The sequence below is a fragment of the Phascolarctos cinereus genome, unplaced genomic scaffold (assembly GCF_003287225.1).
Source record: "Phascolarctos cinereus isolate Bilbo 61053 unplaced genomic scaffold, phaCin_HiC Scaffold_2;HRSCAF=192, whole genome shotgun sequence".
Classification (NCBI taxonomy): Eukaryota; Metazoa; Chordata; class Mammalia; order Diprotodontia; family Phascolarctidae; genus Phascolarctos; species Phascolarctos cinereus.
In genome coordinates this window covers 61,366,209-61,389,165 of record NW_027555625.1, presented here as the reverse complement: position 1 = coordinate 61,389,165, position 22,957 = coordinate 61,366,209, and the positions used below count along the sequence as shown (strand labels likewise).

Here is a 22,957-nt window from a genome sequence, read left to right as displayed (position 1 = left end):
TCACTCCTGTCTCAACAGGATAACCAAAGAGGATGCGGCAGCACCATTTCACTACTTCACATGCCGAGCTTGATGTGCTGCTCACTATTTGACTGAAACAGATTAACAGCTGCTCTTCTTCCTGCCAGGACATTATTTGAACTGAAATACTGGATCTTCCTAGTCAGTTTGTCTGTGGCCATTAAGCAGACCCCGGCCTCTTTTCACCTGTTCCCTGCTAGAGCTTTTCTCTCAGCTCATCCACGCACTCTTCCATCGACCAGAATTCACTCTAGCGTTGGAAGCTGCACTTTCAAATAATGCTGACTTGTCTTTCGTGGCTCATCCATTTGAGGACTTGTTTGAGGACTGAGTAATTACAGATGACCTAGTTATAGAGTGGAAAGATACAGTTTTCAAGAAATTAGATGCAAGAAGTAGCAGCTAAACCTTGTCTCAAACAAGACAACCCTGAGAATACGCTGATGCTTCAGAATGCAAACTGTGAGAACCAGCGGTCTGAGGTAAAGAAACAAATGGAGGAGGAAGTCAGAGATGTGTTTGTGTGTGTGTTTATATACACACATGTATACCTATCTTGTATTCTATGAGACAGTCCTAACTTTTAAAGGAAAGTGTATTTTTAACAAGGCTTGGAAAGAAAGAGTATCTTTTGTCAGACCATGCATGTATCCCAACTTTTGGTTAAGAACAGCAGGCACTCAATAAATTCTAATTTTTTTTTTAATCAATGATGACCCTAAAGAAGTGAGGTAGATTTGAAGAATTATAACATGTAATGGAAAGCATACAGGACAGAAGATCTGGGCTAAAATCCCAAAGCTGCTACTTGCTAGCTGTGGAACCCAAGTTATTCCCCCACTCTAAGCCTGTTTTTGTATTTCTAAAATGATGGGTTGGACTATGTGACCTCTATAGTCCTTTTCAGCTCCAAATCCTATATATAAAACCTATAGTTTTATTTCCTTGCTGCTCAGCTGGGATGAAATTCTTTCCAAATTCTAGCAAACAGCATACGCTTTCAAAACCTCAAAAAGGTTCTTAGATTTACTGTCCATAAAACCAAGCACTAGTCACTTTCCTGTGCTGGCAAGCCCAAGGTGCCTACCCAGTTATAGTCAAAGAGAAGCCCAAAGCAATTTGTTTAAGAAACAAGACTCTGGCACAATGGGACAATTTCCCGAGTAAATCAACAACAGTATCTTAAAACTTTTAAAGCCCTAATAGCACATTTCTATGATCTGGGAATAAAAAAACATTTGCAATGAAATATAATGCCTAAAGTGTTATATTTACTAGCATATAAAATAATCCAAAGAGTTTTATGAACTGAGTTAATATGAAGCCAGGCTGGTAAAAAGAATAGCCCTCCAGAAGAGTTAACAATCAAGCCAAACCACCCAGGGAGCTACTGCTTCTCTGAAATCTCAGAGAAGAAGGTAGCAGAGAACTCAGGCCCTGTGCTAGCCATCTGCCCCCTACTGCTCTCCCAATAAGATAGGGGAAAACAAGCTTCTGCTCCCTTCCCTCCTTCCCTCCCCTTCTTATCGAGATAATCATTCAGAGACTGACAAGAAAAAAAGATTTTTTACATGTTGATAAAGCAAAGAATTGCTTGGCTTTAAGATTTTTTCCCCCATGCCTAGTTTCTAGTAAATCCCTAAAGGGAGGGAAAAACAGAGCACGAGGCTGAGGTGATTCTATGGGAAAGTTTTAAGGCAAAGATTATTTTCAGCTTTAAAAATGGCTAATACCCAAAAGGAAGTAGAACTGACCTCCAGTGCTGTGTTTGGCCTGGGAAACCAAAGCAAATCCTGGTTCCTGCACAGACTCATTTGGCATGAGGAAATTATTTTTTTCTTCTAAGTTTTTTCTCTATTTTAGGCTCACATCTTGTTTTAACAGGACTGATGTTATTCACACAGATGTGTGTGTTTCAATTTCCCATATTTACAATATGCTTTGAATCTATGAAATCTGTAATAGATATGTACTGTTAGATATAAGTTTTAGGCTTTTGAATGGTTCTGCCCACCTAATGGACTAGTTTTATGTCATAGTATTACCAAAATGCACAGGCCTGTTGGTATATATTCCGAGTGCACAGTGTTGACAAAGATCTGCTTGCAGAGGAGCCCTGTGGATAAAGTGCCAGATGTGCAGTCAGAAGACAGAAGAATTCAAATGCAATCTCAGTCCTACCCACTGAGTGACCTTGGGCTACTTCACCTCAGCCTGCTTCAGTTTCCTCATCTGCAAACAGTGATGATAACAGTAACACCTGCCTCCTAGGGCTGTGGCAAAGATCAAATGCAATAGCCCTAAAGAACTTTGCACACCTGAAAGCATTCTGTGAATGCTGTTGTTGCTGCTGTTCCTGTTCTTATGCTTTTCTCCAAGCATCAAGAAGGCCAAGGAGAGCAACAGGTGAGACTCTAATGGAGTTAGTAACAACTGATGTGGTAACTGATGTTACCACACTTTGTAACTGAAGTGCAAGGTTAGCTTACGTGTCCTTATTTTCTCCTCGTAAAATACTAGCCTTCAGAATCAGGAGGCATGGTGGGTTAAAAAGTCAAGTCCTCTCTGGTATTCCTTCATATCCTTGATTGAATCTCTTGCATCAATTCATGCCTTCCTTTACATTCTTACTGCAACCACCTCAGTTTGAACTCTTGCCCCGCCACGGCCAGGCTACTTCCATACTGGATCTTCTTCCCTATCTTCGAACTCCATGCTATAACCCTTTAATTTTCCTGAAAAAACTGCTGTCATTTTATTACCTCCAAACAGATCTAGAAAACACACCAGATCAAATCCTGAAGGAGAAATCCAAGAAAAAGTCAGAGTGAATCATTTTTTCCAGTCCAGGTTTGCACTGGGAGACAGGCAGAGAGGTCTGGTCTGTCCCAGCCTCCAAAAGGGCCTGGCTAGGAGTAAACACCCAGTGGTGCACTCCACTGCCTCGGGAGAGGCTGCACACCAGGGCAAGAGGAGGGTCCAGACCTTACCAGGGTACTGTGACTGGAATGGATGACATCTGGCAGGAGTCCCAGGGTAGGCCGAGGAAGGGACCTGCACCCAGGTTTGGCCTTCTGGTGTACGGAAAGGTGAGGGCCTACACTCGCAAGAAGCAAGTTCAGAAGCTAGCAGCAGCAATGTGGCTCAGACCCAGGACTGAGCAAGGGCTCAGCTCCAGCTTCCAGCCCAGCCTGAAGCCTGCAGAGGAATAACCAGGGCAGGAACCCAGACCACAGGAGAGCCTGCAGTTTTGTCACTGAACCTACCCGGGTAGTTGATAGGGGCTGAGTCCAGCAACTGTTTACTGTTGCTCTGGCCCAGCCCCATGGCATGAACTTGCAGAGCTCAGGCAAGGGGAAAAGCAATCAGACTTTGCCCTGGATCACTTTGGGAGCGCAGAATTCACAATTCACCTCCAGAAAAAAACCCAAGGCTGCAAACCTCAAGACACATAGTGGTTAAATTTAACAATTTAATTAAAAAACAAGCTCTGCAACTGATTGGGAGAAAGACCTTCGAACATAAAGGAAAGAAATTTTAAAAAATACAGGACTGTTCTGCACCCACTAGAAAATGTAGGAGGGAATGGAAGCATGAGCAATGGAGATCAGAATGCAGCCCAAACTGACCCACCCTGCAAATCTGAGCATAACTGGGAACGAAAAAAGATGAAAGGCCAATAATAAGGAAGAGTATTAAACACTGTTAGAAAGAAAATCAGAACTGAAGAGGTTTTTTGCTTCTCAAACACCCTGAACTACAGAAATGCGGAATAAATACATGTTGCAGCCAAGGAGAACAGCAACAACAGAAGAGAGACCAGGAAGAGACCTCTTTCTAAATGTTCACAAGGAGACAGGGGTGAAGGTGGAAATCTGGTAGAGGTAACAGTAAAGAGGCAGACAGAGGCATTATGAACAGAACTGAGCAACACTGTGCCTACAGGTAAATCAACGTTTTGTGGCCTACATCACAACATGGAAGGCTACATGAAAGAGGTGAGGAGAACAAAGTGATAAAGAATATATGATACACCAAGGTCAAATCAGGGGAAGGAAATGAGGGGAAGGTGACACCCCCCCCACCCCGTTGTCTCAGAAAAAGAAAAGCCTACAGGGAAGTGGATGTGGAAGAGGAGGAAAGGACAGAAAAAGGAGGAAAGGAAGGAGGCTTTGCCTTGGCGATGGGAGGGGTTTCCAGGAAGATTGCTGCTATGGGTGAAGAGACAGTCTGTGAAGGGAGATAGGGACCTTGTGCTACATTTGGCCTCAGGGATTTGATACTTGAAAAGTCTACTTGTCCCACCTAGGGAGGGGCGGAGTTGGAAATCCAGGAAGCAACCTTTACAGGGGATTGGGAGAACATGGCCCCAGGAAGATTTTGAGGCAAATGGGATAAAAAAGGTAACTAAAGAAGGGTAAAGATCAGTGGTGGGCTACATAATCAAGGATGTGGTACGTAAGGCCCTACCATGGCACAGCATGTTCTCTGATAACCTGCAATAACTGTCACTGTTCAGGAAGTGAGACACAATGGAAATGGGGAATTAATGGGGCAAGCTGTACAAGGCAGTGGCAGAAACCACCTGGAGGAGACAGCCGAGACTGGATATTGTGGAAGCCTTGATTGTATAAGGAATACAGAGAAAAGAGAAAAACCAGATAATTACAGGGGTCATGAATCAGACAATGAAGATTCAGAGGAGATGGAGAGGATAGATAATGAAGAGAGTGAGAGAAATAATTTTTGGAAAGGGGTGCAAAAAATGAAATTTAAAAACTAGTAAACAGGATTAGTTGAAGGGGAGGACAGGAATCTATCTGACTAAGGGGGGGAAAAGGTGGAGGGGAGGGGAATTATGCAACAGATAAAAGCAGGAAAGAGAAAAAGGCACCAATAAACAAATCTCCAAAGGGAAAGGGGTAACAAATGAGAGGAGGGGATCAGAGGTGAGGGGAAGAGAGCCAGTGGGAACTGGTAAGTAAAGCACCTGAAAAGACAAAATACTGTATTTTCAGGAGAAGAGGGGAAAAAATAATTACCCTGTGCAGAAAAATCAGAAGTGAATGTAACAAAATTATAAAGCTCAAGCAGGACTTGAATGGAGAAATATGAGAGGACACCCCCAACCCAGACCTTCATGGAGATGGGAGGTCCAGACATGTCACACATTGCACATGTTTTTTGATTTTTTTCAATATTTTGATCAGTTGACTGATTTTTTTTCCTCTCTGAAAAATCTGATTATGGGATGGCTCTCTGGAAGGGGGAGGGATAACTAATGATATTGTAAGAACCAGAAGCTATGAATAATAAAAAACTATTAAAAAAAACAACAGCAAAGTTCATGGAGCTGCCTTTTCCTTTCCCACTTACTTGATGGTGGTCCCAGTAGAAGCATGACTTCAACACCAGGAAATGACTTAGGTCATGTGTTTTGTGGCTTTTATTTCTAATGCTCCACAGTAGGGTGTGAGTTGGAGAAAGCCCTCCCTATAAATGGCTTTGGACATGCTGGGATTAATCTGCCAGGGCTGATCACAGCAGTCCAGCGGGCACTATTTAGGTCACAGACTCGGTGGCATCCTGTCACAAGACCGACGTGAGAACTACTGATGACAGGGACAAAGAGCTAGGACCTACAAGTCATCTTCTCTGGGCAGATACCGTGAAAAAACAGGTCCTAGATGAGGAATTTTCTATCTTTAAACAAAGTACGACTATTTCATTCCTTGCTACTACAATTCCTTGTGTTTATTTTTTTATATGACATCAATCCACCTTGCTGAAAAATTCAAGATGATAAGATTCAGAGAGAGAGAAGGAATCTTGGCAGTCATTTAATCCAACCCCTTCCTTTAACAGATGGGGATTCAGAGTTAAATAACTTATGAAAAGTCACAGAGTGAACAAAATTCTAATCCAGGTCCTCTGACTCTAAATCGTGTTCTTGATGCAGGTTAAAGTGCTGGGCAGCAGTCATGAAGACCTGAGTTCAAATCCAGTCTTAGACACTTGCTGACTGTAACCCTAAGTCACTGAACCACTGTCTGCCTCAGTTACCCCAACTGTAAAATGGGGATAATAACAGCACCTACATGCCAGGGCTGTTGTGAGGATCAAATAAGACACTTTAGTCTAAAGTGTTTAACACAGTGCCTGGCACATACAGTAGGTGCTTAATAAACGTTTGCTTCTTTCCTTGCCACTTACAACTTTACCACAAACTTTCTTCTTTACCTATGAGCAAAGGCTTTGTAATGTGACTGGTTTGAACTCATTCTCAACTAACGCTGAAATCAATGTTAGGCGCTATAATGTAGGGATTTAATACATTTCATTCTTCTCTCGCGATGCTCCACATGTTCAGGATTCTCAGTCTAAAGCGGCCATTTTGTCCTATCCACAGTGACGCCCTCACCCTGCTCTGGAGGATGTCGTCAGCATTCTGAATGCCAACACTGCTGTCCTGTTTCTGTTGTTGTTGTTGTTGTTTTGCTTTTAGGCAACTGGGGTGAAGTGACTTGCCCAGGGTCACACAGCTAGTAAGTGTCAAGTGCTTGGTCTGAGGCCGCATTTGAACTCAGGGTCCGTGCTCTATCCACCGCGCCACCTAGCTGCCCCGCTATTTCTGCATATGTTCACTGCGAGGTAAGGTAGAACACGGAAGGTCAGTGATGGAGAATACGAGGCAAGGAGGAATTTGCTAATCCTTCGCTGTCCCCAGCTCTTTGAATCAACATTACTGACCACATTTATCAGAACATTTCCTTGAACATTCCTGTAGTCTATATAGGAATTAATTAGCTTTTTGTCCCAGATCGCACTAGGCCAAGGAGGCAAGACAGTGAGACAAAATGGTATGTGTGAGACAGAACTACTTTTACAGGCCAGAAAGAGTGTTTTCTGTCATTATGTTGTATTTTAAAAATATATCGATAACATTAGGGCAACACTAACTACTTAACCACGTCATATGTGGCCTTGCTTTCCTTTATGCCATTTTTTTGCACACATTATAATTGGTAGTGAGCTATAACTTACTTATACCCATAACGTGTCTTTCCATTGCTATGTGGGTCGCCTGCAAAATCTCCTACCCTTACGAGATCATGGCATTCCATGATTTCCAACCACATAATACCACTGATGTCTACAAAACAGAAAAAGACTTAGGGGAAGGTCTACAGGCTGCTGCCTGTAGACAAGAGCACAGGACAAATGGGCATTGATGGGTTTTGATCGTTTTGTCTTTGCATCTCTAGTGCCCGGCACTGTACCTTAGACGTGACAAGATCTTAACAAATGCTTACTGATTAGACTAAATCATGGGGCATGCCCGAAGATGAAATCATGGATCCACTGAAGTACTGACATACTATATTCTAACAATAATATTCTCTAAAACACTTTTTCCCATTGCAACTCTCATATTCAACATATATTAACATATGTTAAATACTTACTATATAAAATACACTAATTATTGAGTTAGACTCCCTACAATGATATGTGCAACTTTAAAGACATCAGAATAATTCAGGTGCAATAGGTTCAAATGTTTATTCAGTTCTTTTGTTTCCTGACTTCTGCATTACAACTTCCAAGATCAGGTGATCTGCAGTAAACCAGTTCCACTTCCCCTGTTATCTTGAAACTAGGAAATGTGTTCAGTGAAAGTTGATAACGAAGATATTGATTTACTCTACAAATTCTCTGTTAATAATATTACAAGTTCTCTGCTTCCTCATTTCCTTGTAGTCTTTCTTGTCAAACACAGTCAATGACTTTATTATAGTTTAAGCTTGATTACTTGCCCTCACTGTCCCAGAATAGTATGAAATGTTATATAACTGTCTGTCAAAGGTACTACTGGCATGACAACTAGAGAAAATTTTTACAGTCCCAAGTAAAGAAATCTTCTACATTATTTATTCTGAAGAGCAAAGTGTCATTCTGTACTTCTAGGGGTGGAGAACCTTCGGCCTCAAGGGCCCTCTAGGTCCTCAAGTGCGGCCCTTTGCCTGAATCCAAACTTCACAGAACAAATCACCTTCTAAAAGGATTTGTTCTGCAAAATTTGGACTCAGTCAAAAGGTTGCACCCAAGGACCTAGATAACTACGTGTGTTTTGCTGATACTCATGCAATATCCAGAGGTCCAGAGGAAGTCTCCTCAGATTTAATGTGATGTGGATTATTGCAAAGAGTTGCCCATGTTAATGAGACCACAGATCTAGAGAAGTATCCAAAAAAAATTACATTTTCTTAATATTCCTTTACCATTAATGAATGGATCATTCCAATAATTATAAAACTAAAGCAGTGTGACAGAGGGGAATGGAAAGAATATAAGGAATAACAAGACCTAAATTCTAGTTTCAGTTCTACGCTAATCTGTGTGACCTTGGGCAAGTCACCCTCTAAACTTCATTTTCCTCATCTCCATATGATGCGATTGGATGAGGTCATTTCTCAGGTCTCTTCTGATAATTATCTCATGATATAGGACTAATGATTATAAAATAGTCACTGTTAGCTTCCTCTTAAAATGAATAAAGGCTACAAGTTCTAATCAATAATGAGTCAAGTGAGATATATAACACCTATTCTCTTCTACAAGATAAAGCAATAGGTAGCATTAAAAATCCATGTCAAAACTATGCCCAAGGGGCAATCAAATTGTGCATACCCTTTGACCCAGCAATACCACTAACAGATCTGTATCCCAAAGAGATCATAAAAAAGGGGAAAAGACCCACATGCACAAAAATATTTATAGCAGCTCTTTAAGTGGTAGCAAAGAATTGGAAATGGAGGGGATGCCCATCAATTGGGAATGGCTGAACAAGTTGTGGTATATGAATATAATGGAATACTATTGTGCTATAAGAAATGATGAGCAGGCAGACTTCAAAAAAAAACTGGAAAGACTTGTATGGACTGATGCTGAGTGAAGTGATCAGAACCAGGAGAATGCTGTACACAGTAACAGCCACATTATACAATGATCAGCTGTGAATCAGCTTAGCTCTTCTCAGTAATACAATGATTCAAGACAATTCCAAAAGACTTATAATGGAAAATGCCATTCACATCCAGAGAAAAAACTATGGAATCTGAATGCAAATCAAAGGATACTATTTTCACTTTTTTTTGTTTTTTCATGGCTTTTCCCTTTTGTTGTTTCTTCTTTCACAACATGACTAATATGGACATATGTTTACATGACTGCACACATATAATCTATATCAGATTGCTTACCATCTTGGGAAGGGGAGATGGAAGGGAGGGAGAAAGGGCAAAAAAATCTGGAACTCAAAATTTTATAAAAAATGAATGCTAAAAACTATCTTTACATATAATTGGCTTTGGGGGGGGTTGTATTTTTTTTAAGGCAATTGGGGTTAAGTGACTTGCCCAGGGTCACACAGCTAGTAAATGTCAAGTGTTTGGTCTGAGGCCGGATTTGAACTGATGTCCTCCTGACTTCAGGGCCGGTGCTCTATCCACTGTGCCACCTAGCTGCCCCTTACATGTAATTGGGGGAAAAAATAAAATACTATTTCCAAAAAATCTATGTCAAATTTTCCCAAAAGAGAGGTGATGATGGTCTTATTAATTTCAGCCAAGTTCATTGCAGTCCTACTTTAACAAGGCCAAAATCTCTATATCTCCCAGCTAGAGCATAAACATTAAGGTTGGAAACAGGTGAAGCACTGGAGGGGCCTACATGTTAGCTGTAATATAAGCTATTTAAGTCTATGTTCCCTACACAATGAAGTACTGAAACCAATGACAGGTGCTGACTTCATCTAACTTATAGCAAGCTCCGAGAGAGCCCCCTGTGACCATCCTTTAGGCCAAACACTGGTTAGCAAAGCCAGGATAATTATTCCTTCTGCAGTCCTGCCAAGGAGCATTTGTTTTCCTTATAAGCACACCTCACACTATAGGTATGGTACCATAGGAATGGTGGATTTTAGATACTTCATAATTTGAACTATCCCTGTTTTTCTTTAAGCTTCTTTAAATTTCTCCCTTAGCTTCCTCTCTCCTGCCTCTGAGCCATGTTGGTTGTGTGGCAACTCAAGATTCTAAATTGCTAAGCAGTGACTAGTCTGCAAGAGTAGAGGTAATTCTCTGCCTTACAATGAGGAAATCATAAGTCCAGACCAAAAAGCAGCAGCATATTTAACCTGGCCCTTAATTTTTTAAGCACTTTACTTGCACATCATGTGTATGTATTTATATTTTGTGATGGGTACAGGATGACTAATCTGCAGTTCTTTGGACACCACCAGCTGTGACTTGTGACGTTGCTTTGATATGGGGATATCATCTTTCATTTGTCTCTCTAGGTCCACCTGCTCCCTTTTAAAAGGCAAAAATAAGTCTAAAACATAAGGAGGTAAGGATTAAGCGCTAACTAATGAAACATATTTAATAAGATTCTTCCAAGTTGTCAGGTATTTCTTATGTAAAGCGGGATTTTGACATTTTAATCCATGAAAAATCCCTGTTTATTTGTGTGGAATTATTCAAAAGTTACATCAAATTGCATTTTTTAAAAAGGGAAAACTACACTCATGAGGTTCTGGATTCATTTCTCTATTTTTTTTTGGCAAGTGTCCTCTATTTCAAAATCCTATCTTTGTTTCTCATACTGATAAAAAACCTCAGACCCTTGAGATGCTGAAGGATTAATAATTCCTCTGAGAGCTGCTTCTGACATTTTGATAAAGCAGGAGTTTAGAGCTGAAAGGGACCTCTGGTATCAATGAGTCCAACTTCCTCTTTTCTAGGTCCAGACAAGTAAGGTGACAACATTCAAACACAGTTCTTCCAACTCCAAATCCCAGGCTTTTCCCAACATAATGAGACACTTCCTTGAGGGATCTAAAGCTCCAATTTCAACTTCCCCTTCTTAGTAGAATTAGGAAGGAAGTGAAGTAGAAGGTTTACTTGACAAGGAGTTAAAAGGTGGAGGTTCCACTGATGATCACAAACACTTGTAGACTAATTTGTACCTTTGGACAAGCTGTTTCCTCCACTGTAAAATGACAAGACCAAACTCTATGATCTCCGAGGTCCTTTTCCAACCCTAACATTCTACATTCAATGCATCACAGTATCCTGTGAATCAAAATCTGACAGACAATTCTATTCATGGAAATCCCTGTTGCCCACAAATAAGAAGCTGTCATTACTTGATTTTTCTGCCCACTTGCCCCATTTTTCATGGTCTGTTCCACAACCATGTCTTTCTAATGTAAGTATGGTAATCACTCAGGTCACACACCATTAGAGCTAGCAGGGGCCTTAGGAGTCATGTAGGCCATATCAAAGAAGCAAAGGCCAAAGAGCCTAAGTAGGAACTGAGCCAAGAACTTCTGATTTCAGATGCAGTTGTTCTTCCCACCACACCAACCTGGTTGGGAGGGTTCTAGGAGGTTCCCTGCAGCAACCCTCCTGCTGTGCTTGGATCTCCAAAGGGCTCTTAATAGTCAGAAAGTATGTAGTGTGATGGGAACAGCCTTTAGAACAGCAGTCTCATGGACTCTGGAGAGCTGGGCTCAGAAGATTATTAGCAATGGGACCACAGACAAGTCACTTAAATCTCAATCTGTTTCCTTGTCTGTAAAATAGTGATCCTACTTGCATCATGTACCTTACCCAGCTGTTGTGAGCCAAGTGCTTTTCATACCTCTCAAAGTGCCATGCAAACTAGAGCTGCTGTTACTCTTCCAGGGTTGTTGTGAGAATCAAATTGACAGAATGTTTGTAAAGTCTTAGCATGGTGCCAGGCACATAGGAGGCACTTAATAAATGATTACTTTTTTCCTTCCCTCTCTTCCTTCCTCCCTTCCTTTTTTCCTCCTTCCACTCCTTCCTCCTTTTTTCTTCCCTCTCTCTTTTCTTTCTTTCCTCCCATCTTTCTCTCCTCCCTTCTTTTCCCTTTCTCTCCTCTCTTCCATCCTTTCTTTCCTTCCTTCCTCTCTGCCTCCCTTTTCCCCCTCCCTTTCTCCCTTCCTTCCTCCTTTCTTTCCTCCCTCCCTTTTCTTCCTCCCTTCCTCTCCCTTTCTCTTTCCTTCCTTCTCTTTTTCTTTCTCCCTCTCTTCCATCCTTTCCTTCCTTCCTCTCTGCCTCCCTTCTTTCTCTCCCTTTCTCCCTTCCTTCCTCCTTTCTTTCCTCCCTCCCTTTTCTTCTTCCCTTCCTCCCTTTCCCTTTCTCCTCTCCCTTCTTTCTTTACTTCCTCCCTCTCTTCCATCCTTTCTTTCCTTCCTTCTTCTCTCCCTCCCTTTTCCCCCTCCCTTTCTCCCTTCCTTCCTCCTTTCTTTCCTCCCTCCCTTTTCTTCCTCCCTTCCTCTCCCTTTCTCTTTTCTTCCTTCTCTTTTCTTCCTCCCTCTCTTCCATCCTTTCTTTCCTTCCTCTCCTTCCTTTCTCCCTCCTTTCTTCCCTCCTCTCCTCTCCTTCTCCCTCCCTCCCTCCCTTCCTCATCCGAACATAGCAAATAACTTGATCACAATCAGAGGCATTCAACAAAGGGCGGCAGCCTCGGTCCTTCATCAGCTTCCGATCACTCAAAGCATTTAACCACAGACCGAACACCCGGCGGTCAAGGATGCCTGGAGGATGGGGGGGGGCCCGCACAGGGGTTCGCCCCCCAAAACCTACAGCTTGGGGGAGCCGAGAAGGAGGCCAAAGCACAACAGAAGGCAGCGGAGGGGCAGAACACGAAGCTGCGAGTCCTGGGTTTGAATGCGGATTCTGTCACTGCCCCCGGACCGAGGCCGGGCCAGCCGCGGCTTCCCCTCTTTGAATCCTCAGTTTCCCCGTTCGTAAAACCAGGGGGTGGGAACGGCTCTTATCCCCGGGGCCTCGGGCAAGGTGCCAGGATGCAGAACTGGAAAGGCTCACGGCCGTGACCAAGCCCAAGCCCCTGGTTTTACAGAGCGGGAAACTGAGGCCGGGAGGCTGGCGGTCCACGCGTCCGCGGCCCCGCCCCTTCCATCTCCTAGGTAACCGCCCCTTCCCCCAACGGCCCTCCCCAGCCGAGGCCGCCGCTCCCCGCTCTCACCTGGCGCGCGGGGCCCGCGGAGGTGCGGCCCGAGCCTCCCAGCACCCCCTCCTCAGGCCACGCCGGGGGCCCTGGGGCCAGGGACGGCCCCATGCGGGGCCCGACGGCAGCCGGGAGCTCGGCGCGCGGGGACGCGAGCTGCGGGACCAGACGGGACGGGGCGGGAGCGGGCGAGGGCGAGGGCGGGGGGGCGCGCCGGGAGACGGCGGCGGCCTCGCGCGTGGCCGGGACTGCGGCCGTTTCTAAGGAACCCAGGGCTCAGAAAGGGGCGGGGGCAGAGAGGGACCGGGACCGCGCCGCGGGGAAGCGCTCCTGCGCATGCCTGCCCGCGGGAGGCGGGGCGGCCCCGCCCCCACGTCGCTCAGCTCTTAAAGGGCCCGTACTCTCCCTCCGCGGCCCCTCAGTACTGGTACCCGGCGCTGGCTCTTTTGCTCCCGACCCCCTGCTGGCGGCGGTGAAAAGAGCACCCCAGGCGTAGTCCGGGAGGCTCGGGTGGGGCGGTACTCTAGAGTTGCCGAGGAAACCGCCGATGGCCCACGCCCGGAGACCTGCGGCTGCCCCGAGGGCGGCTCCTACTGCCCATCCTCCGGCCGCTGAGCTTCCTCGGCGGGCTCGGCCCCTAGGCCTGGCGTCTGTGCGAGGGCGCCCCCTGGCGGCCCGCAGTGGCTCTCCCGTCTCACAGGCCAGCGGGGGATGCGTTGGTGCTGAAGCTGGTGCCTGGATCCTTTCTTTTCCCTTGGGGCCGGGCTGGACTAGGTGAGGGACGGGGGTAGGGGTGGAGCAGCTGAGCCTCCCACCCGGGCTGGGCGGTCTGTGTGTGTTCGGAAGGTAGAGGCAGGACTGGAATCAGATAAGAGCCAAGTTAAAATCTGGTCTCAGAACCTCCGTAATCCTGGACAAGTCACTTAACCTCTGCCTGCCTCAGTTTCCTCTCTTGTAAAATGTAAACATCTGTCGAAGTGCTTTGCGGAGCCAAGAGCCCTATACAGATGCTAGCTATTGCGTTCATTTCCAGGCTTTCCTACCACCATCACTAAGTAGCTTCTCCTTTGAGGTTCATCCATCCTGTATTTATCACCTACTCAAGATTCTGGTAGTTCAGTTCTCTGCACCACATGTAGTCTACTAGATGCCAATTTTTGCTTCTAGGATGCATCCAAAAAGTTTTATTGTGTTTAGGTAAATGGAAGACAGTGTTGATGATGAGATCATGAGACACACGTCTTCAGTATTAAGTAACCCTTGCTGTAGCTGTTTCTGACTCCATTTAACTCCATTTCCAAGGACTCCCTGCCCTGTCTCATAATCTGTACCAACCCTGGCATTAAAGATACCCAACATTACAAGCTTGTCCTTTTTTGGCACATTGATGATGAGGGTCTCTAGCTCTTTATAAAAAATTTTCGTTGACCTGACCAAGGTTCATCATGGTGGGAGCATATGCACTGATGATGGTAGTGCTTTCTACAAGTGACAATCGCATTGTCATAAGCCTGTCATTCACTCCTTTGGGAGGCATACAAGCTTGCTGACTGATTAGATTTGATTGTGAAACCCACAACAGCTTCCCAGTGCTCCCCTTCACTGCAGCCACTCAAAAAAACAGTGTATCCAGCACCAACTGTGGTAAGCTGGCATTCATTTGTCAGTCTTGTTTCACTCAGGGCTGCTATTTGGATGTGATGCCTGCTGAGTTCTCTCCCAACCAAAGCTGTTCATCTCTCTGGTCTACTGGATTTTGTGTTGTCCATTAGCATATGCACATTCCATGTACCCATAGTTTTTCTATAATTTTTTTTTTTATATTTTAATCACAGGGTAAGATCCCCACCTGCTGTGGTAAACAAGCCAGAGTTGGGTAAGGAGACGATTTTTAGGGCACTTTTTCCAGCCCCTTCCTCACACCAGGAGATGAGCAGTATAATACCCAAAAAGGCTGCTCAGACACCCAGGGGGCTGCCAAATCCCACTGCTGCTTCAGTCCAGTGAGAAGATGACCCTATGGCCTGGGCCTCCTGTGTGCAGGGTTGTGACTACAGCTCCCAGTGTATCCACACCTGCTGCTTCATCACCAGCTGGTTGCCACAGGTAAAATGGTAAAATTATAGCATAGTAAAATGATAAAATAATAAAAAGGTATGGGTGATATCTTTTGACTCGTGTGTAAATTGTATTTAAGTGAAGCAGAGTTACAAGAAGTCATCAGCCTCACCCTCTCTCCCAGAATCATAAGAGTCCAGTGGCAACACAAAAGTCAAGACAAGGGGCGATGGCTTGGTATATGGCAGATGACCTTGGCATCTTCCATGTCTAACCAACCTCTAAGTGTTCCATAGCATCTGCTTCTCTGCCTTCATTATTCATATCTGCCCATTCTGTCAAGAAAAGTAATCACATGCTTAGGGTAGGCACCCCCCTAATTCACTGATAAATTTGAGCCCTGCTGGTTTCCCTCAACCTGGTTTAGCCCATCTGCCAAGATGGTTTTATTGAGGTGTGGCTGTTGCACATGCTGTATGTAGCTTCTTGAGTTGGTGCCAGGTGGCAACCAGTGGCAGGCTCAGGAGCCCTCACACAGAGATACAAGTCCTCCCTGAACACTCTACAGTCAGTAAGAAGGCAGATGAAATTCAATTTTAAGCTGATAGCAATAATCCAAAGACCTTCTACAATGCCCTGAAGGCTATTTATGGGCCAAAGACCTTTGGTGCATCTCAGCTACTTAGTGCTAATGGAGCCACACTGATCAGTGATAACTGCATGATCCTGGAAAGGGGCTGAACACTTTCAGAGTGTTCTCAAAAGACTGTCATCAATCAATGTTGAAGCCATTGACTGTCTACCTCAGGTTGAAGTCAATCCCTCTTAATCAAACTTCCAAGTGAAGAAGAAGTTTTGAATGCCATTAGACTCCCCTCATGTGGCAAAGTGCCCAATGCTGATTCTATTGTAATTGAGATTTACAAGGCAGAGGGTCCACTGCTCATACAAAAGCTGACTGAAATATTGGGGTTATATGACAAGAAGAGGTTATCCCCCAGGAGTTCAAGGACGCCCCCATTGTCCATCTCTATAAAGGAAAACATTATATATACATATGTGTGTGTGTGTATATATATATATAATATATATATATATATATATATATATATATATATATATATAAAAATGAAATGTTTTCTTTTATATATACATATACATCTTTTAAGTTCATGGACCCCAGGTTAAGAAACCCTTCCTAGAGCTATAATTTTGCCCTTTTTTTGCTCCTTTTCTTCCAGTTCTTGAATTCATTCTATACTTTGAGCTAGAGTAAGAAAATTCCTTTCAATTTCCATGATGTTTCTAATCCATGTAAATTATCTTGGGAGCTTCTATTAGCAAGACTGAATGTGGTGGGGTTGGTTCGATGATTTTTGTCTTTCTTTCCCCTTAGCATTGAGTCACCTCCTTTTAAAGGGAAGAGTAAAAGCTTAGTTTAATGGATTTTGAATGATTTCAAAGGGAGATAGCTCAGGACGCTGAACCAAAGAGTCCTGGGAACAGCAGTGCTTCCCAAACCACCAATCCTGCTTCCAAACTGGCCTCTGTTGCCATTAACAAATGGACTGATCCCTGTGGAGAAAGGGCCTACCTTCCTCAACAGCAGTGACACTAACCCCTGACCAACTGTAACCAATAAGAAGATAAACCCAAGAGCACTAGGAATGGTAACATCCCCAAGGTCACTTAGCCCAACCTCCACGGCCACTAATTATCCCAGGGAGCAATACTTGTGAAATTGAAACCTGGTAACTACTTCTGCTGATGCTATAACCACAGCTTCTGAAGACCCACCAAAGTCTTTGGCACTGTCAAATCATTCAGTATTGGAAACTGATGTGATTTTGTCACCAGAAATGACATACCATCTATTTTGCTGCTTTACCTAAGGACCAATAGACATTTCCATCTGATTTGCAGCTGGAACCTCACATACATTATCTTGACCCATTAGCATCTAAATTCCTTGAGAGGAGGGACTATCTGACTTTTCTGTTTATATCCCCAGGACTTAGCACAGTGCTTTGTATGTATTAAGTGTTTAATAAATGTTCATTCATTCATTCAGACTCCTAGACCAGGAAGAAGCATGGCAGAATGATAGTGGTACTATTGACAGAAATGTGGTTGTTGGGAAGGTTTTGAAGAGAAGATGAATTCATCTATGAACTCATCTATAATGATGGCCCTTTACAACATGGTAAGCTTTATTGTGTCCAAAGGAGGTTGACAAGGATGGTGAAGGGCTTTGAGGTCATGCCATATGAGGATTAGTTGAATGAACTGGGGATGATTAGCCTAGAGAAGAACTTAGGGAGATCAGGACAGTTATCTTCAAATATCTGAATGACTGTAATGTTGAGGAGTAATCATTAAATCAACAAGCATTTATTAAGCACCAAAGTAAAAGTCCCTGCCCTCAAGGAGCCTACATTCCATCAAGGGATATAAATGTCTAAGCATATGCTGAATAAATACTACTTAGTGAGGAGGGGGCACCATAGCTGGGGAGATCAGAGGAAACTTAGTCTAGAAGATGGCATGTGAGCTGAATGTGCAAAGAAACAAGGCAGTCTTACAGAGGGAGGGAGGAGGGAGTGCATTTAACCTGAGGGGCAGCAAGTGCAAAGGCACTGAGACAGAAAAGGGAGTGTTATGTGTGAGGAACAGCAAGAAGGAGAGAAGCAAGGCAGGAAGATTTATTAAGTGCCTGCTATGTGACAGGCCCTGTGCTAAGCACTTTACAAATATTCTATCACTTGACCCTCACAACAACCTTGAGAAGTAGGTACTGTTGTTATCCCCATTTTACAGATAAGAAAACTGAAGCTAACAGAGGTTAAATGATTTGCCCACCACCATAAAGCTAGTAGGTGTCTGAAGCTAGATTTGAACTCAGGTCTTCCTGACTCAAGGGCCAGTACTGCAGCCACTGCACTACCAAAATCCCTCAGAAAGCCTATATAGCTAGACGTAAGAGTTCAGGAAGGAAAGTAATATGCAAGGTTGAAGTTAGATTGGGGCCAGGTGGTAAAGCTAAACACTTTCTATTTGATCCTAGAAGTAATAGGGAGCTACTGGTATTCAGAATAGAGGAGGGCCATAGCTAGGCTTGTACCTACAGATGGATTAGAGTGAGAATTAAGGCAATGCTTCTCAAACTTTTTTTTCACATATTTAACATTTAAATTGGCAACAGTGAAGGGTCCTTGGGCAGTCTGGCTGCCAGGCCCACTGCCTGAGCCTTATGATCCCTCCACCTTTCTTTGAAATGTCTTCTTTTGGGGCAGCTAGGTGGCACAGTGGATACAGCACTGGCCCTGAAGTCAGGAGGACCTGAGTTCAAATCCAGCCTCAGATACATAATACTTCCTAGCTCTATGACTCTGGGCAAGTCACTTAACCCCAATTGCCTCACTGAAGAAAACAAACAAACAAAAAAAATGAAACATCTTTCTTTTCATCTCCAGCAGAGGAAACTGCTTTGTGCTGCCATGGATAAAGCTGCTATTGCGACCTTCCAGAAGTTCAGCCAGAGAGAGCAGTCACCAAACTGAAGCCTGCGGTGGAAGCTCAGGAATGTCAGAGTCTCGGGGCGTGGAGAATCTTGCTGCACACATGGCAAAGCTCCCAGCATGCTAGATGTACCAAGGCACTCCCTGTGAGAACCACGGAGTGAGACGTGACATGGTCAGACCTGTTCTTTATTTTTATTTCTTAATTTTTTGGTGGTGGTGGGGAGGCAGTTGGAGTTAAGTGACTTGCCCAGGGACACACAGCTAGTGTCTGAGGCTGACTTCAAACTCAGGTCTTCCTGACTCCAAGGCCAGTGCTCTATCCACTGTACCACCTAGGTGCCCCTCAGACCTGCTCTTTAGGAAAATCACTTTATAGGTCAAGGAATGGATGGATTGGAGCTGAGAGGGTCTCGAAGTAGAGAAACTTGTGAGGAGGCTATTGCAATATACAGGAGGTGATGAGGGCCTGAACTAGAATAGTGGTTATGTGATTATGGAGAAGGGGGTGGACAGGAGAGATGTTGTTGAGTCAGAAATAATTATAGTATTTATATAGTTTTAAGGTTTACAATACACTTTACAAATATTACCTCATTTGATCTTCACAACCACCCTTGAAGTAGTTGCTCATGTTATCCCCATTTTACAGATAAGGAAACTGAGGGAGGCAGAGGTTATTTGCCTAAGGTCACACAGCTAGTAGGTTTCTAAGGCTGAATTTGAATCAGGTCTTCCTGACTCCAGGTCCAGAGCTCTAATTCACCGAACCACCTACCTACCAATATGATAAATTTTGGCAACTGGGTTTGGCAACTAGAGTGGCTATGTGGGATAAGGGAAAGGGAGGAATAGCAAATAACACCCAAGATCCAAATCACGGTGACCTGGAAGTATGGTGGTGTCTTCTGTAGAAACAGGGAAGTTTACAGGAGGGGTAGGTTTGAGGAGGGAGGGGAAATGAGTTCTGTTTTGGTCATTTTGAGTTTGAGAGCCCTATGGGACATGCAGTTTGAAATATCCTGGAGCTCAGGAGAGAGACTAGTGTTAACTATACAGATTGGAGCCATCTGCTTAGAGATGATAATTAAACTAATGGGAGCTGATGAGGTCACCAAAAGAGACATTCTAGAGCAGGGCTTCTGAACCTAGCATGAACTTGTTTTTAGAAATATTTGATGATAACTACATTTCAATGTAATTGGTTTTCTAAGCTTCTAATTTTATTTTAGAAACATTTTTTGGAAGAATCTACTGGTTTTACCAGACTGCCAAAGGGAGTCCATGGCACAAAAAAGGTTAAGAACTGCTGGTATTGGGAGAGTAGAAGGGGATGCAGGATGGAACCTTGGAGCATATATTTTGTTGGAGAGCATGAGATAGATGATAAACCAGCAAAAGAATGAAGAAAGAGAGGTCAGACAGGTAGCAGAACCAAAAAAGAGCAGTGTCATTAAAACCCAACAAAGAGGGTGTTCAACAGTGTCAAATACTGAAGACAGGTCAGAGAAAAAGCCATTGGGTAATTAACAAGTCATTGGTAATTTGGAAGACAGTCATCTCAGTTAAGTAACGAGGCCAAAAGTCAGATCACAGAGGGTTGAGAAGCAAATGAAAGGAAAGAAAGTAGAGGCAAGAGCATAGATGACTTCATCTAGGAGTTTGGCTACGAAAATAGAGAAACTGGATGGTAGCTTAAAGAGAGGGTAGGGTTTTTTAAGGATGGGAAAAAATTGGATGTGCTTGTACAAAGGCAGTAGGAAATGATCAACAGTGTCAAATACTAAAAAGAATTTGACCTATCAGGACAGAAAATGCCACTGGATAAGGCAAATGTATAGGTAATCTTAGGGGCAGGGCTAGAGGCCAGATGGCAGGGGTTGAGAAGTGAAAGAATGTGCAGGAAATGGAGACAATAGTTTTAGATTATATATTTAAGGAATATGGAAAGAGGAATCTTATTTATCTTAGCTGACAAATATGCTTTTTGGTATGTTTTAGGTTTGAGGAGCTAATTTCTGAGAGGCGATCAGTATCTCCTGCTCTTTCTTTAACATTTAGAAACAAATGGCTTCTATATGGATGGTTATGGTGTAAGAATTAATAATAGTACACTAAAAAAAGAGAGAGATCCCAGTGCATAACTTAGTTATTCAAATAGGGCTTACTGAAAGACAGGCAGCTGGCTCTGTCCCAAAATGACAGAGAGATTTGGAACATGACTGCCTCTGATGTTACTCTTGGGTCTGTGATGAGTCCTTGGGTTTGGTCAATTCCCATTATGTCCGTGGATAGCACGCAGCAATGCTCTTTAGTAGGGCAATTTAAGGCTGGCTTGCTCTGGCTTCTGATGTGGCTTATTATCTGAGTGTCACCTTTGATCTGGCTTTGAAGCCATAACGAGCATGGCTTTGCCAGGGTAGTAGTGACAGAACTTGTGGACAGTCTGTTTGAACTCATAATTAGTTTTTTGGACAGCTTGATCAAACTTTGACACATTGAATCGAATCACTGGCAATAGATACATAGGTTGTTGTTATCTTCATTAGAGCCTTCTTGCTGGGCAGTGTCTTAGAAGGAACCTAAGGATGGGCCAAACTCGGTAACCATGGGAGGCAACTATTGTCTCATGGTGGGCAGCTTCAGTGCCGATGTCAACTGTCAGAAGTAGCAGAAGTTACTATAATCTTAAAGAAGGTGGGTGAGATCAAAACCTGTATAGTAAGATTTCTCACAAAAGTTATAATAATGATACTATATTTTCAAGAAAACAATTACCTCAAAATCCAAGTAGAAAGGGTTACAAGACATTATTACTATTTTTATGAGACAAGAGTAATTTAATTTTGTTTTATATCATTTTGATTTCCAAATATGTCCTTCCTTCCTCACACAACAAACCATCTCTTGCAACAAAGAAAAAAAAGAGAAAGTAGTTTTGCAAAATTAACCACACATCAACTAAACCTGACAGAACATGCAAAGTTCTATACTAGGGGCTGGCAAACTATGGCCAGCAGGCCAAATCTGGCACATCTGTTTTTATACAACCCTCGAACTAAGGATAGTTTTGTATTTTCAAATAAATATTTATTTGGACACAGCCAAGCTCATTCAGTTATGTATTGTCCATGACAGAGCCGAGTAGATGCAACAAACACCCATATGGCAGCCTCATAGCTTGGCACTGCTGCTTGGTACAAATCAGTGAGGTGGACAGTTTCCAGTGCCATGTGCACGGCCACAACTCAACATCTTTTTTTTTTTTAAACATCAGTGCATACCCATCATATCAAAAATGGCAAAGAGAAAAAAAGTTTTAGAAAGAAATTAACGAACAGTGTGGATGGCTTTAGAAATTAGCTTCTGCTGCAGTTGATGTTTCTTAATGAATTCAACCTAAAACTGTAAAGCAAACCAGGACTTGTATGTGAAACTTCTACTGTGGTGAAGTCACTTCAATGACAACTAATGTTGTTTGAATCCCAAGTATGTCAAGATGCTTTAAACATTTCTAGTAATGCCAAAAATTAGAGATCTCCATTTCTATACAAATTTTGAGCTCAAACTACAATTCCAATAGCATTTTTCAGACCTTGATATGAATGAGAAAGAAATTTCTATTTCAAAATCCATTAACTGCAACTGAGGAACTTCTACCTAATCTTCAATTGGAAGTGATTCATCTGCAACATAATGATATGCTAAAAGGCAACTATCAAGAGAAGAAATAGAATTCTATAAATGCTTTCCAAGTGGTTAACGTGCTCAATTAAAATCATATGCTTGTGGATTAATATTGGCATTTGTCATACTTGTCTGCAAGAAAATGATGAAATATGCAAAGTCTCATTCTAGATTAAACATTAACAGATGACCACTTGATAATAGGGAACACTAACTCTGAACCCCAGTTAACTGTGAAATATTATGCCAAAATAAGAATTTCATTCTTCTCACTTGTAGACTAGATTACAAAAAAACTGCACCCAATTATTAATTATATTTTAAAATTTGGTAAAAAAATTTCCAGAAATTTGTTTTATCCTGTTATATAAGTACTTACAAACTATCTTTGATTTTTCTTGGCTCAAAAAACCTAAAATGTTTACTGTCTGGCCCTTTATGGAAGTTTGCTGATCCCTATTCTACACATTGTTTTCCATCTCTACCAAGTGTATTTTCTCATCTTTTTTCTTTTTTGAGGCCAAGCTGGGTCATTATAATCACATTTCATTCAGGTTTGTTTTTTTCTATTTATATTGTAGTCATGTAAATTTTCTTGGTACTGCTTACTT

The 22,957-nt window shown here is 42.9% G+C and overlaps 1 protein-coding gene across 1 annotated transcript in view; it reads right to left on the bottom strand.

The window, feature by feature from the left end:
• ENKD1 (enkurin domain containing 1) overlaps positions 1–13,367 on the bottom strand; it is a 96,517-nt gene extending 83,150 nt beyond the window's left edge. The window contains 1 exon segment of the mRNA XM_020989330.2: positions 13,102–13,367. The gene's annotated coding sequence lies outside the window, so the exon portion shown is untranslated.
• Between the last annotated feature and the right edge of the window lie 9,590 nt (positions 13,368–22,957).